This window comes from Halichoerus grypus, chromosome 6 (assembly GCF_964656455.1).
Source record: "Halichoerus grypus chromosome 6, mHalGry1.hap1.1, whole genome shotgun sequence".
NCBI classification, from domain to species: domain Eukaryota; kingdom Metazoa; phylum Chordata; class Mammalia; order Carnivora; family Phocidae; genus Halichoerus; species Halichoerus grypus.
In genome coordinates this window covers 37,964,792-37,979,114 of record NC_135717.1, presented here as the reverse complement: position 1 = coordinate 37,979,114, position 14,323 = coordinate 37,964,792, and the positions used below count along the sequence as shown (strand labels likewise).

The following is a 14,323-nucleotide window of genomic DNA, read 5'->3' as shown; positions in this document are numbered from 1 at the left end:
AATTATTTTTTAAAGTAATCTCTGCAACCAACATGGGGCTCAAACTCATGACCCTGAGATCAAGAGTCGCATGCTCTACTGACTGAGCCAGCCAGCTGCCCCTTAGGAGTATTTCAAAGGAAATCTCAGACATTACAACATTTCACCCATAAATAGTTTAGTTTATAAAAGATAAACAATTCTTGACAATCTCCATTCTAAACCATCTTTGAGAAAAAAATTCCCCCTCAACAGAGGCACTCTCTCCCACAAGAGGGAAGTTTAATTGAGAACATGGGAGCTTCTTTTCACTTGCTCTGAAGGCAACCAGAACTTCACTAACTTCTGAAGATGGCCATGTAAGAGGACTCTCTGGGGTTCCTCTCTGTGGTATTCAATTATGAGAAAAACAGGCAACCCAAATATATCATAATGAGGGTGGTCCTGGAGGGATGATAGGAGCCTCTAACAATCAGCAGAGCAATTTATTAATAAGGTGAAACTACATGATCAACTGCTGTACTTTTAACAAGCCCCAAAGTGATTCACTCATTAAAAGTTCAGTGGCAACAGTTAATTGATAGTTTTCTGGAAACTAAAAAACAAAATAATAATAATTATTATTCTCTTATGTATTTGTATAGAACATTCTCCCACGAGGTAAAGTGTCCTAATTTACCTACTTGCCTTGGCTTTAAATTTTTGTTCTTAAAATAATGTGTAATGTGTAAATGATTTATACTAAAATCGGCATTCCTGCTTGATAATATTTTTTTAATTAGCATTTGACCATCACATTTCAGTAACAGATAGGATGCAAAGTGACCTGGAAATTTAATATTCCTATTCTATTTTATTCTCCATTTGGTATCATACTTAACTCTTAATGGGAAATTTTCTCTCCTTTTCCTTTGTTGGTGCCCATTCCATCCCTTGATCCTCTTTCTGGAGTTATTCTAAAATAGCCACTGTGTATTCCAACACCCAGGGCCCTGATCATCAAGAAATGTACTGCATACTTCTGTGAAAGATTCTTTTATGACCTGTTAATATTTTCCATAGTTTATCCTTTATAAAAGCCTACTTAACTAACCAAGTGTTACTGCAACTGGAATTGCTGGTACAATAAGCTATTGTTTATCACTTGCAATTCCCAAATTGACACTAAAATTAACCTGCTTCCAAAACTGGTTCTGTCCTTATTTCTATATGGGGATGTTTGCTCCTTAAAACTTATAGAAAGATATCCACTGTGAGTGTTCATTCATTCATTCAACACTGGGCAAATATTTATTGAGCACTTTCTATGTGCCAGGCATTATTTTATGTGCTGGGATTTTACATTCACAAGGGACTGGAAGGTGATGGTAAAGAATAAGGGGTTTCTTTTTGAGGTGATGCAAATGTTCTGGAATTAAATAGTTGTGATGAATTGGGATTATACTAATAAAACCACTGAATTATACCCTTTAAAATGGTGAATTTGGGGCACCTGGGTGGCTCAGTCATTAAGCGTCTGCCTTCGGCTCAGGTCATGGTCCCAGGGTCCTGGGATCGAACCCCACGTCACGCTCCCTGCTCGGCGGGAAGCCTACTTCTCCCTCTCCCACTCCCCCTGCTGGTGTTCCCTCTCTCACTGTATCTCTGTCTGTTAACTAAATAAATAAAATCTTTAAAATAAAATAAAATGGTGCATTTTATGGTAAGTGACTTATAGCTCAATATTAAAATTGACTAAGAATGGGAGTAAAGTGGAGAGTGACAAGTAAGCTTCCAGGTAACGGATGCAACAGGGAAGAAGAGTGTGGACAAAAAGAAAGAAAGATTAAGTACAGGCTTTGAAAAGAAACTAATTTAGGAAGTCTCCTTTGGATGCAGGGACTAGGTTTCAGAAGGGAGAGCCAATAATACAGAGAAGAAGTAAAATGAATAAAGATTGGAAAGACAGAAGCAAAACTATTGGTATTGAGGTTCCAGTTCTGGGTAAAGTGGAGTGAACATGCCTCATCTTTTCTCTCACATAGAAACAACTATAAAACCTGGATAAAACAAATGGAGCAGCTATTTTAGAACTTCAAAGAGCCAATAGTAGGAGGTGATATGGAGAAGAGCACCAGAATTCAAAGTACCACTGAATTGATTGTGAGTTTACAGTTTATTTTCTCTGATATCCCTTGATCTCAACACAACTAGAAACCAGAAAGTGAACACTTGTAAAAGTAGAGACAAACATAAAACATTTATTTCTGGTAAAAACCCTCAGCAAGTTAGGAATGGAATGGAACTTGTTCAACCTGTAAAAGAGCATCTATTTTAAAAAACTATACCTAATATCATACTTAATTGTCAAAAATTAAATGATTTCCGGGGCGCGTGGGTGGCTCAGTTGGTTAAGCAACTGCCTTCGGCTCAGGTCATGATCCTGGAGTCCCGGGATCGAGTCCCGCATCGGGCTCCCTGCTCAGCAGGGAGTCTGCTTCTCCCTCTGACCCTGCCCCTCTCATGCTCTCTCTCTCTCGATCTCATTCTCTCTCTCAAATAAATTTAAAAAAAAATTAAATGATTTCCCTCTGAGATTAGGAAGAAGGTGAGAATCCCCACTCCTACTATTCCTATTCAGCATCATACTAGAAGTCTTAGCCAGTATAATAATGCAAGAAAAGGAAATATAAAACATCTAGATTGGAAAGGAAAAATCAAAACATTCTCTATTCACAGATGTCTTAGATTGTCAATGTAGAAAATCCTAAAACCTTACAAAAATTTCTAGAATAAGTAAATTTGGTGAGATCATAGGATGCAAAGTCAACAAACAAAATAAATCCTATTTCTGTACACTAGAGACAATATCATTTACAAAAGCTTCAAAATAAAATATTTAGGGGGCGCCTGGGTGGCTCAGTTGGTTAAGTGACTGCCTTCGGCTCAGGTCATGATCCTTGAGTCCCGGGATCGAGTCCCACATTGGGCTCCCTGCCCAGCGGGGGGTCTGCTTCTCCCTCTGACCCTCTTCCCTCTCGTGCTCTGTCTCTCATTCTCTCTCTCAAATAAATAAATAAAATCCTTAAAAAAAAATATTTAGGGATGCCTGGGTGGCTCAGTTGGTTAAGCATCTGCCTTCGGCTCAGGTCATGATCCCAGGGTCCTGGGATCCAGTCCCACATCAGGCTCCTTACTCAGCAGGGAGTCTGCTTCTCCCTCTGCCTGCTGCTCCCCCTGCTTGTGCACTCTCTCTCTCTGACAAATAAATAAATAAAGTCTTTAAAAAATATTTAAGTATAACTCTTACAAAACACTTACAGGACAAAAAAACAGGATAGGTATGTTGAGAACTTCAAACCACTGGTGAAGTAAGTCAAAGAAGTCCTAAATTAATAGAAAGACATACCATATTCATAAATTGGAAAGACTCAACATAGTAAAGATGTCGGTTCTCCCCAGAATGATCAATAGATTTAATATAAAGTGGAAAGGTAAAGGAACTAGAGTAGCCTAAACAGTTTTGAAAAATAAAAAAGATTTGAAGGATTCACATCATTCTATTATAAGACTTTCTCTAAAGCTACACTAATCAAAACAGTGTGGTATTGGTAAGGGATAGACACATACATCAATGGAATAGAATAAAGAGTCCAAAAATAGACCCACATAAACGTGGCAAATTGATTTTTATAAGCAACTTTTTAATAGATGATAGTCACATTAAAGAAAATTAACTATCTTAAAGTGGACAATTTAGTGACATTTAAAGCATTCACAATGTTGTGCAACCACCACCTCTATCTAGTTCCAAAACATTTTAATCACCCCCAAAGAAAACCCTGTATCCATTAGGTAGTTATTCCCCATTCCCCCTTTCCCACAGTCCCTGGCAACCACAAATCTGCTTTTTGCCCCACTGGATTTATCTATTCTGACTATTTAAAATAAATAGAGTCATACTGGGTGCCTGGGTGGCTCAGTCGGTTGGGTGTCTGCCTTCGGCTCAGGTCATGATCCCAGGGTCCTGGGATTGAGCCCCACGTCAGGCTCCCTGCTCGGCAAGGAGCCTGCTTCTCCCTTTCCCCCACTTGTGCTCTCTCTCTTTCTCTCAAATAAATAAAAATATTTAAAAAAAATAAATGGAGGGGCACCTGGGTGGCTCGGTCATTAAGTGTCTGCCTTTGGCTCAGGTCATGATCCCAGGGTCCTGGGATCGGGCCCCACATTGGGCTCTCTGCTCGGCAGGGAGCCTGCTTCTTCCTGTCCCACTCCCCCTGCTTGTGTTCCCTCTCTCACTGTCTCGCTCTCTCTCTCTGTCAAATAAATAAAATCTTTAAAAAAAAATAAATGTAGGGCACCTGGGTGGCTCAGATGGTTAAGCGTCTGTCTTCGGCTCAGGTCATGATCCCAGGGTCCTGGGATCGAGTCCCGCATCGGGCTCCTTGCTCCTTGGGGAGCCTGCTTCTTCCCTCTGCCTCTCTCTGTCTCTCTCATGAATAAATAAATAAAATCTTAAAAAAAAAAAAAGAGAAACACCAACATTCTTTAAAAAAAATAAAATAAAAATAAATGGAGTCATACAATATGTGACCTTTCGAGTCTGGGTTTTTTTCATTTAGCATAATGTCTCTGAAGTTCATCCCATTGTAGCACATATCAGCACTTCATTCCTTTTTGGTTGAATAATATTCCATAGTATTGATACACCACAATTTGTCTATCTACGCATGTGCTGATGGACATTTGAGCTTTTCTACTTTTTGGTTAATGTGAATAGTGCTGCTATAAACATGCATGTATGAGCATTTGTTCGAGTGCCTGTTTTAATTTCTTTTGAGTATATACCTAGGAGTGGACCGGTGAGGTTATATGGTAATTCTATTGAGTTATTGAGGAACAAACTTTTCTATAGTGGCTGAACTATTCTACATTCTCACCAGCCATGTACAGGGGTTCTAATTTCTCTACATCCTTGCCAACATTTGCTATTTACCTATTTTATATTATTATTAAAGTCATCTAAATGAGTGTGAAGTGGTATTTCATTGTGGTTTTGATTTGCATTTTCCCAATGACTAATGATGTTGAACATCTTGTTATGTGCTTGTTGGCCATTTCTCTTCTTTGGAGAAATGTCTTTTCAAATCCTTTTGCCATTTAAAACTTGGGTTGTTTGTCTTTTTGGTTTTGAGTTATGGAAGTTCTTTATATATTCTGGATATTGAGTCCTAACCCTATATATGATTTACAAGTATTTTCTCCCCTTCTGTAGGTTTTCTTCTCACTTTCTTTTTTTTTTAAGATTTTTTTTATTTATTTGAGAGAGTGAGAGAGAGAGCTTGAGCAGGGGGAGGAGCAGAGGGAGAGGGAGAAGCAGAGTCCCAGCTGAGCAGGGAGCCCACACGGGGCTCAATCCCCAGACTCCAGGATCATGACCTGAGCCAGAGGCAGACACTCAACTGACTGAGCCATCCAGGTACCCCTCTTCTTCCTTCCTTCCTTCCTTCCTTCCTTCCTTCCTTCCTTCCTTTCTTTCTTTCTTTCTTTCAGATTTTATTTATTTAACAGAGAGAGAGAGAGCACAAGCAGGGGGAGCTGCAGAGGGAGAGGCAGAGGGAGAGACAGAGGGAAAGGCAGAAGCAGGCTCCCACTGAGCAGGGAGCCCAACGCGGGGCTTGATCCCAGGACCCTGGAATCATGACCTGAGCTGAAGGCAGATACTTAACCGACTGAGCCACCCAGGTGCCCCTCTTCTTACTTTCTTGATAAAGTCCTTTCACAGACAAATTTTTAAATTTTGTTGAGGTCCAGTTTGTCTATTTTTTCTTTTGTTGCTTTTGCTTTTGGTGTCATATATAAAAGCCCATTTCCAGGGATGCCTGGGATTGAGTCCTGCGTTGGGCTCCTTGCTCAGCGGGGAGCCTGCTTCTCCCTCTGCCTGCTGCTCCCCCTGCTTGTGCTCTCTCTCTGACAAATAAATACATAAAATCTTTTTAAAATAAATAAATAAAAATAAAAACCCATTGCCAAATCCAAGGTCACAAAGATTTACCTGTATATTTTCTTCTAAAAGTTTTATAATGGTAGCTCTTATATTTAGGTCATGGATACATTTTCTTTCTTTTTTTTTTTTTTAAAGATTTTATTTATTCATTTGAGACACAGATACAGAGAGAGAGAGAGAGAGCATGAGGAGGGGGAGAGGCAGAGGGAGAGGGAGAAACAGGCTCCCCGCTGAGCCAGGAGCCCGATGCGGGGCTCAATCCCAGGACCCCGGGATCATGACCTGAGCCAAAGGCAGATGCTTAACCATCTGGGCCACCCAGGCGTCCCGGTCGTGGATACATTTTCATTAATTTTTTGGTAGGGTGTGAAGTAGGGGTCCAACTTGATTTTTTTTTTTTTTTTGGCCTGTGGCTATACAGTTGTCCCAGCACCATTTGTTGAAGAAATCATTCTTTCCCCCCACGAAATGGTCTTATAATGCCTATTGAAAATCAGTTGACCAGGGGCACCTGTGTGGTTCAGTTGGTTAAGCATCCAACTCTTGATCTCAGCTCAGGTCTTGATCTCAGTGTTGTGAGTTGAAGCCCTGCATTGGGCTCCACACTGGGCATAGAGTCTACTAAAAAAAAAATCAGTTGACCATAGATATATGAGTTTATTTCTGGAGTCTCAGTTCTGTTCTAGTGGTCTGCATATCTGTGCTTATGTCAGTACCACAACATTTTGATTACTGTAGATTTATAGTATGTTTTGAAATTGAGAAGTTCAATCCTCCCACTTTGTTCTTTTCTAAGACTGTTTTGGCTAATCAGGGTGTCTTGCAATCCCATGTGAATTTGAGGATTGGCTTCTCCATTTCTGCAAAAAAGACCATTAGAATTTTGATAGGGATTGCATTGAATCAACAGAAAGCTTTGGGGGCATATTACCATATTAACAACGTTAAGTCTTCCAATCCATGAACACAGGGTGACTTTTTTTTTTTAATATTTTATTTATTTATTTGACAGAGAGAGAGATAGTGAGAGCAGGAACACAAGCAGGGGGAGTGGGAGAGGAAGAAGCAGGCCCCCCACTGAGCAGGGAGCCCGATGCGGGGCTCAATCCTAGGATCCTGGGATCATGACCTGAGCCGAAGGCAGACGCTTAATGACTGAGCCACCCAGGCGCCCCCACAGGGTGACTTTTGTTTTATTTATGTTTTCTTTATTTTACCAATGATTTGTAGTTTTCAGTGTAGAAGTCTTTCATCTCTTTGGTTAAATTTATACCAAATTTTACTCTTTTGGATTTTATCTTAAATGGAATTATTTTCTTAATTTCCTTTTTATATTGTTCATTGCTGGTGTATACCAAAAACAACTGATTTTTCTATGTTGATCTTGTATCCTGCAACTCTGCTGAATTCATTTATTACTTATAATAGTTTCTATGTAGATTCTTTGGGCTTTTCTGTATATAAGATCATATCATCTATGAATAGGGAAAGATTTATTTCTCCCTCTCCGATTTGAATGCCTTTTATTTCTTTTTCTTGCCCATTTCTCACCAGAGAACTTTCTGTAAAATGCTAAATATTAGTGGTGAAATTGGGCATCTTTGTTTCTGATTTTAGGCAGAAAGCTTTTAATCTTTCACCATTGAGTATAATGTTGGCTGTGGGTATTATTATTATTATTATTATTATTATTATTATTATAAATGTTGTTTATCATGTTGAGAAAGTTCCCTTCTTTTCCTAGTTTGTTGAGTGTTTTTATCATGAAAAGGTGTTGGATTTTGTCAAATGGTTTTACTGCATCATTCATTTTTCCCCCTTCACTTTATAATGTGGTCTATTACATTAGTTGTCTTATGTTCAATCAGCCCTGCATTCGTGGGATAAGTTCCACTTAGTCATGCTATATAATCTTCTTAATATGCTGTTGGGTTCAGTTTGTTAGTATTTTGTTGAGGATTTTTTGCATCTATACGCATAAGGGATATTGGTATGTAGTTTTCTTTTCCTGGGGTATTTTGTCTGTGGCCAATTTATTTTTGACAAAGGTGCAAAAACAATTTAGTAGATAAAGGGCAGTCTTTTCAATGAATGATGCTGGAAGAATTGGACATCCATATTTTTAAAAAATTGATCCATGTAAACTTCACACCTTATATAAAAATTAACCCTAAATTGGTTATAGTCCTAAATGTAAAATCTAAAACTCTACAAGTTCTAGAAGAACAAAGGAATATGTGACCTTTGAGTTAAGCAGTGATCCATAAAAGAAAAACAAATACATTGGACACTCTGTTAAAATTTTTTACATTTCACATGAAAGGCACTGTTAAAATAATGAGAAGACTGCTTTGGGAAAGAGTCTGGTAGTTCCTCAGAAGGTTAAATATCTATATGACCCAACAGTTCCAAAACTAGGTATGTATCCAAAAGAAATGAAAACATGTCCACACAAGAGCCTGTTCACAAATGTTCATAACAGCATTATTCACAATAGCCAGGAGCAGAAACAACCTGAATGCCCATCAGAAATAAAAGGAATGAAGTACTAATTTATACCATAACATGGGTAAACCTTGAAAAACATGATGCCAATTGAAAGAAACCAGTCACAAAGGGCCACATATTATATGAGTCCTTTACATGAAATGTTCAGAATAAGTAAATCTGTACAGACAGAAAGCAGACTGGTTGTTGCCTTGGGTACAAGTGGAAGGTTCGGTCAAAATGGCAGTAGCTATGAAGTTTCTTTTAGTGATTATGAAAATGTTCTAGAATTGATTATGAAAATGGATTGTACAACTCTATGAATATACCAAAATCTATCAATTGCACACTTTAAATAGGTAAATAATATTGTATCTGAATTATTTCAATAAAGATGTTATTAAAAATAAGAATAAAAAGACAAGCTATTGACTGGAGAAAATATTTGCAAATCACCTATCTGACAAAGGACGTGTATCTAGAATATATGAATAAATCTCAAAATTGAACAGTAAGTAAACAATTCAATTTTAAAATGGGGGAAAGACATAAACAGTAATTTTAACAAAGGATATACAGATGAAAAATTAGCAAATGAAAGATGTTCAACATTATTAGCTATCAGGGAAATGAAATTAAAACCACAATGAGATATCACTACACACATATAAGAATGGCTAACATGAGAAGTAGTAACACCAAGTGCTGGCAAGAATGTGGAGCAACTGGGCGCCTGGGTGGCTCAGTTGGTTAGGCGACTGCCTTCGGCTCAGGTCATGATCCTGGAGTCCCGGAATCGAGTCCCACATCGGGCTCCCTGCTCAGCAGGGAGTCTGCTTCTCCCTCTGACCCTCCTCCCTCTCATGCTCTCTGTCTCTCATTCTCTCTCTTGCAAATAAATAAAAATCTTTAAAAAAAAAAAAAAAGAATGTGGAGCAACTGGATCACATACCTTGCTGAAGGTAATATAAAATGATACGGACACTCTGGACAGTTTGGTAGTTTCTTATAAAACTAAACATGCAACTACCTTAAGAATTGTGATCTTGGGCATTTATCCTGGAGAAATAAAAACTTAGCAGCCTAAGGTGATCTCTGAAAATCGTTTGCTATTCACTTACCCAGAAAACCCTACAAAACCATGCAAATCAAGAGGTTCAAATCTTCATGTTCACTTTAAGAACACACATGAAACTGCCCAGGCCATCAAGGGTATGCATATCCAAAAAGCCACCAAGTATCTGAAAGATGTCACTTTGCAGAAGGCATGTGTGCCATTCCCTTGCTACAATGGTGAAGTTGATAGGTGTACCCAGACCAAACAGTGGAGCTAGTGGCCCAAAGAGAGTGCTGAATTTTTACTGCACATGCTTAAAAATGCAGAGAGTAATGTTGAACTTAAGTGTTTAGATGTAGATTCTCTGGTCATTGAGCACATCCAGGTGAGCAAAGCCCCGAAGATGTAGCATAGAACTTACAGGGCTCATGGTCAAATTAACCCATACATGAGCTCTCCCTGGCACACTGAGATGGTTCTTACTGAAAAGGAGCAGATTGTTCTTAAACCAGAAGAAGAGGTTGCTCAAAAGAAAAAGATATCCTAGAAGAAACTGAAGAAACAAAAACTTATGGCCTGGGAATAAATTCTGCATAAATAATGCAAATAAAAGTTAAAAAAAACCACACACACACAAATATTCGTAACAGCTATATTCGTATAACCCCAAACTGGAAACAATCCAGATGTCTTTCAGTGGGTAATAGTTAAACTGTGGTAAACTATTTAAATACCATGGAATAATATTCAGCAATAAAAAGGAATAAGCAATCAATACGTGCAAACATGCAACAAGTTGGATGAATCTCCAATGAGTTATGCTGAGTGGTGAAAGCCAATTCCAAAAGTTTCATACTATATGGCTCCATTTATATTATTATTATATTATGTATTATATATTATATTACTATGTTTTTGAAATGGCAAAATTTTACAAATGGTGAACAGATTTGTGGTTACTAGGGGTTAAGGTGGGAGCAGGAGGTAGATTTGTGTGCTTACAAAAAGGCAACCTGAGGAATCCTTATGTTGATGGAACTGTTTTTTATCTTGACTGTAGTGAAGGATACACTAAGCTACGCATGTGGTAAAATTGTAGAGAACTAGATACACATACACACACATGCATACACAGGCACAAATAATTGCAAGTAAAATGGGGAAACTCTGCATAAGACTGGTGGGTTGTATCACAGTGAAATACCACACCTCACCCACTAGGATTGCTATATTTTTTTAAAGGAAAATAACAAGTATTGGGGTGCCTGGGTGGCTCAGTCATTGGGCGTCTGCCTTTGGCTCAGGTCATGATCCCAGGGTCCTGGGATCGAGCCCCGCATCAGGCTCCCTGCTCAGTGGAAAGCCTGCTTCTCCCTTTCCCACTTCCCCTGCTTGTGTTCCCTCTCTCGCTGTCTCTCTGTCAAATAAATAAATAAAATCTTGAAAAAAAATAACAAGTATTGGTGAAATACAGAGAAACTGGTGGGACTGTGAAATGGTACATCCTCTGTGGAAAATAGTTCGGCAGTTTCTCAAAAAGTTAAACATAGAATTACCATATGAGCCATAATTCTACTCCTAGGTATATACCTAAAAGAATTAGAAACATGTTTCTTAACAAAAATTCATACAGGAACTTTCATAGCAGCACTATTCATAATAGCTAAAAAGTGTAACCCACCCAAGTGTTCATCAACTGATGAATGGATAAACAAAATGTAGTATATTAATACATTGGAATATTATTAATCCATAAAAAGGAATTTAGTATTGATACATACTACAACATGGATGAACATTATGCTAAATGAAAGAAGTCAGACCCAAAAGGCCATATATTATATGATTCCTTATATATGAAATATCTGGAATAGGCAATTCCATATAGACAGAAAGGAGATTAGTGGTTGGAAGAGGATGGGGGCCAAGGTAGAATGGGGAGTAACTACTTAATGGTACAGGGATCCTCTTTTGGGATGATGAAAATATTCTGGAACTAGACAGTGGCAATGATTGTACAACCTTGTGAATATAATAAAAGTCATTGGATTTAATCCTTTAAAATGATTAAATTTGTGAATTTTATCTCTGTAAAAACTTGAAAGACACTAAAAATCTTTTTTATTTGGATATTTTTAATTTTTATTATTTATTTATTTATTTGTCAGAGAGAGAGTGCACAAGCAGGGGGAGTGGCAGGCAGAGGGAGAAGCAAGTTCCCTGCTGAGCAAGGAGCCTGACGTGGAACTCAATCCCAGGACTCTGGGACCATGACCTGAGCTGAAGGCAGACGCTTAACCGACTGAGCCACCCAGGTGTCCCTATTTGGATATTTTTAATTGTAAATGAATTCATTCTTATTGTGCTCATCCAAGCAGTACAGAAGGCCATTTCAAAGCAAGTTAATAATCTTTTTGTGGCAGGGACTACTGTTTGACTACTCAATATCCACTCTCCATTTCTTAGTAATACAACACTTACATTGTTGGGGCTGCATAATATGATATGATGATATGATATGATATGATGTGACGTGATATTTCTGAGCAGGTGAAAACTACATTTCCCAGCCTTTGCTGCGATTAGATGTTCTTATATCTAAATCCTCATCAATGAGATGTAAAGAGAAGCTATTTGATGGAACTTCTAGGATAGCTTCCCAAAAGAAGCAAAAACATCTTCCACCTTCCTTGTCGAAGTGGGGACATGATGACCAGAGCATCTGCCACCCTCTTAGACCATAGGTAGCCTGGAGGATAGAACCCACTGATGAGGATGGTGGAGAGGGAAGGTGAAAGGAACCTGCATTGATGATTGTTGACCTGCTACTACACTAGATCCTGATTGTCTGTCTCTGAATTTGCTTTGTGTGAAGGAAAAATACCCGCCCCCCCGGGTTTTAATAAAATAATTAAGTTGGATCACTATCTCATATACATATAGTGATGAACTCCCAAAGAATTAAAAACTTATATGTGAAATATAAAACTATCTGAAGAAAATGAAATGGGATTTATTTGTATATTAGGGATTGGGAAGAATTTTTAAAAGCACAAATCAATTTCAAGGCAGATAATTATTAATTGGATTCAATATCACAATTAAGGATTCTTGTTCAAAGAAGGTCAGCATAGGTTAGGGGAAAATATTTATATGTCTATAACTGGCAAGGTTTATCTAGACTATACTAAGAACTACTGCAAATAAACCAACACACAGAAAAACTAAAAGCAGGCAGAGGATTTGAAAATACAACTTATAGAATAAGAAATTTAAAAAGCCAACACATCTATAAAAACTGTTACCTCACTAGGTAATCAGAGAAATGCAGACTAAACTGAGATACCATTTTATACCCATCAGATTGGCATACATTAGAAAATGTGATTATACTAGGTGTTGTCTAGGATGAGGGGAAACCAGAAATCTTCAGTTCTAGCTGTTGGGAGTCAGAGACTGCATCAACCCATTGGCAGAATCAGAGAATGCTCATATGTATATCCCTCTTGCCCCGCAATCTCCATCTAGAATATGCATATGTACATACATACGTATCTGTGATAGACACTCATCCAGGCCCATAAAGGGATATGTACATGAATATTCATTGCAGCATTCTTTGTGGTAGTGGGAAATTAAGACAGGCTGTATGTTCATCCCTATAAATGAAAAATAAAATATGATAGATGTATATTCAGTATGAGAAATACTGAAGCAAATGGGCACATACCAACATGGTTGTGTCTTTTTTTTTTTAAGATTTTATTTATTTATTTGACAGAGACAGCAAGAGAGGGAACACAAGCAGGGGGAGTGTGAGAGGGAGAAGCAGGCTTCCCACTGAGCAGGGAGCCCGACGCGGGGCTCGATCCCAGGACCCTGGCATCATGACCCGAGCCGAAGGCAGACGCCCAACGACTGAGCCACCCAGGCACCCCTGGTTGTGTCTTTTAAAACATAAGTGAGAACCTTGTGAAAAAAAGATATTAAAAGGTAAGAAATAGAATGAAATTTATGGTAAATTGCATGGATGTCAATTTAAAATATTTACGTATATAAGACATGTTATGTTTTACAAGGGTACAATTAGACCCAGGCACTTAAACATGTCAACCACATGAGACACAGTAGGTGTCTATGAGTGTGGAGCAGAATGAGAGTGGGGATTGGGTATAAAGTAGAAAAGTAAATAAAATAAGGTTAAATTAAATCAAAACAAGAGAAGTCTTACAGAGTCCAATGATGACATTTTGTGTAGTATTCCATAGAGGGTGCCATCATTTACTGAATTCCCCATTTTTGTTCATTGAGATTCTTCGATTTTTCATGAGTATGGACTTTGTAGTAAATTAGACCTAGTTTAAGTTACTCTGCCATATACTAGCTCTTTGCCTTGGATGAGTTATGCAATACCTCTGAGCCTTAGTTTCTTGTAAAGTAGGAATAATACCTGCCTGGTGTGGTCATTGTGATAATGTTTGTAAACTGTTGAGCACAGTGTCTGGCACAAGCCAGCAAGAAGTGCTAATCACTGTGAGACCCTTGCCAGAGACAGACCTACGGGGTGGGGAGCTCCTGTCAACAGGGGCCGTGCCCATCCTGCTCACCCCTGGACCCCACCAGCACCTGGCACACGGTGTACCCTCAGTGACCAGTCCTTTGAATGATATGGTTTCTAAATCAGCAGTTTCTGGGGTAATTTACCTTCCATAATATCTAATGACTTGATTAGGTTACCAGTCACCTTTTATGTATTTATTTAGTATCATTTGTAAGTGATTGCTCTTCACACAGCATGGTGTCAGTGTCTAAGG

General features: G+C 38.4%; 1 protein-coding gene across 1 annotated transcript in view; it reads left to right on the top strand.

The window, feature by feature from the left end:
• The window catches only part of LOC118534641 (zinc finger protein 75D), a 33,110-nt gene extending 19,801 nt beyond the window's left edge, over positions 1-13,309 (top strand). The window contains exons 9-10 of the mRNA XM_078074918.1: positions 2,004-2,121; positions 13,291-13,309. The gene's annotated coding sequence lies outside the window, so the exon portion shown is untranslated. The remainder of the gene's footprint in view (positions 1-2,003; positions 2,122-13,290) is intronic.
• The last annotated feature ends 1,014 nt before the right edge of the window (positions 13,310-14,323 follow it).